Source organism: Schistocerca nitens, chromosome 7, assembly GCF_023898315.1.
Source record: "Schistocerca nitens isolate TAMUIC-IGC-003100 chromosome 7, iqSchNite1.1, whole genome shotgun sequence".
Taxonomy (NCBI): Eukaryota; Metazoa; Arthropoda; class Insecta; order Orthoptera; family Acrididae; genus Schistocerca; species Schistocerca nitens.
The window spans coordinates 334,029,424-334,031,285 of record NC_064620.1 but is presented as its reverse complement, the minus strand read 5'-3'; the positions used below and the strand labels follow the sequence as shown (position 1 = coordinate 334,031,285).

The following is a 1,862-nucleotide window of genomic DNA, read 5'->3' as shown; positions in this document are numbered from 1 at the left end:
CCTGACTTGATGAAGCGCCTCTGCATTAAGAATGTCTTCTTCACAAAACAGTTACTTAGATGGCCCCAGATAATAATTTGAAAGATTACTTAGTGATGAGCAAACAGTCTTCATCAGTACTGCAACCCTCACAGCAATCTTTAGCTGCATATGACGGGCTGTAGCTTCAAGTGTTTTCATCCGCACTCAAATTTTGTGGGACTGTATGCATTTCCAGAAGAAGGTGAAGGGCACTTTGAACTTTTTTTGCGTTTTTCTGACTTCGCAACTTCTTAGAAAACAAAGAACATCTGTTTGCAGGCACTTGGTTTTCTTGCTTTGATGTGAGAAATCCGGTTACGAAACCTATGAAGTCATTTCCTATGCATTCCGTACACTTGAAATACTCTGTCAAACAAGGTATGGTCAAACGTACGATTCAGCTGAACTCTATTAATAGGGGACAGACGATAATATTGCAGTGGATAACACAGAATGAGTGAAAGATCTGTCCATTCGAGTTCCCAATGTCTACAATACACAATACAATGTGTTTCTTCATACTATTTGCTAATCGATACATTTATTGTCTGTAATCCTACTGAAGAAAGTACACAATCAAAATTAAATGTTCTTAGATTGACATACAGTAGCTCGCTTGAAGAAGAGCGAAAAATTACTGCGATGGCCGGGAATCGAACCCGGATCAACTGCTTGGAAGGCAACTATGCTGACCATTATACCACCATCGCATATTTTCGAGCTTCTTACGATGAATAAGTAGAGCGTTTCTCTGACTTTCTCGGCGATATCAAAGGAGCGAATGGAGGCCAGATCTTTTGTTCCGTGCAACAAGCTCTAAGCTGTTTTCACGGCTCAAGGATATCGCTCAGTCAATTCACGGCGTCAACGTCCGGAAATAAAGGCCGCGTATGTTTCTTTCAATGCGGTAGACGGTGTGGTCGTTTTATTTTAAGGTGTTCCCATCCCCTTCCAAAACGTTTTTATACTGTTTGAGAGAAAAGTTTGCTTTTACTATCCTATATACTATAGCTGAATGTCTGCTTACTTTTAATTCCTTCTAGCAGTTTCATTTTTCGCCTTTATTGGCAATATGCAGGTCTTTCATGTTCGTCTGAATGTACGTGAATGTATGCCCATTATCATCAAAGAAAAAAGCAAATGTTGACCTGATTACGCTATTCAGTTGTAGTGCATCTATATCTACCTTTTATCTTGTGTTGAAATTTCTTCTTAGTCCCACGTATTGGCAAGAGCAAGCATCACAGTTAAGCAGTACTCTGGTGTAAAGCAGGAAGAAAACAGACTCACCAAACAAAGATTTTAAAATAGAGATTATGACAGATTATTTAAGAACAGGAAGATACAGCGGATTAAAGTAAGCAACAAGTTTAGAATCATAAAATAAAGATGATACAGTCACAGACGAACGATGTCAATATTTACGAAAGGCATACATGCACACATACATCCATATGTTGTAGATGGGGAGAAAATACAAGAAAATAATATGTTAAATAGAATAAGGCAAGAGTTTTAGACAAACGATGCTAGGGATACGATAGAGTATGTGCATAACACAAAGAACTGAAACAATAAGGATGTGAAGGAAGCGAAACAGAAAGTCACTTTGGGTTGACACCCCATTTCATCAGTTGCGATGGTAGTTTGAGTGCTCAGTAACTGACCATAGAGACAATTGTATAAACATTCCAAGGTTTCTTCAAATTTTTGTCCCGTTCAAGAGAATAAATGAGAAACATAGGTACTTAACAGTGAAGATAATTGCATTCTGGACGTAAGGTGAAGAGAAGCGTCGGGAAATTGTGCTTTAATTGAAATGATTAAGGCGAGATGCAAAA

The 1,862-nt window shown here is 38.3% G+C and overlaps 1 non-coding gene across 1 annotated transcript; it reads right to left on the bottom strand.

Annotated features, from left to right (window-relative positions):
* Window positions 1-659: 659 nt before the first annotated feature.
* On the bottom strand, window positions 660-731 carry Trnag-ucc (transfer RNA glycine (anticodon UCC)). Its single transcript has one exon. It is a non-coding gene; the product is annotated as a tRNA-Gly (tRNA).
* Window positions 732-1,862: the final 1,131 nt, after the last annotated feature.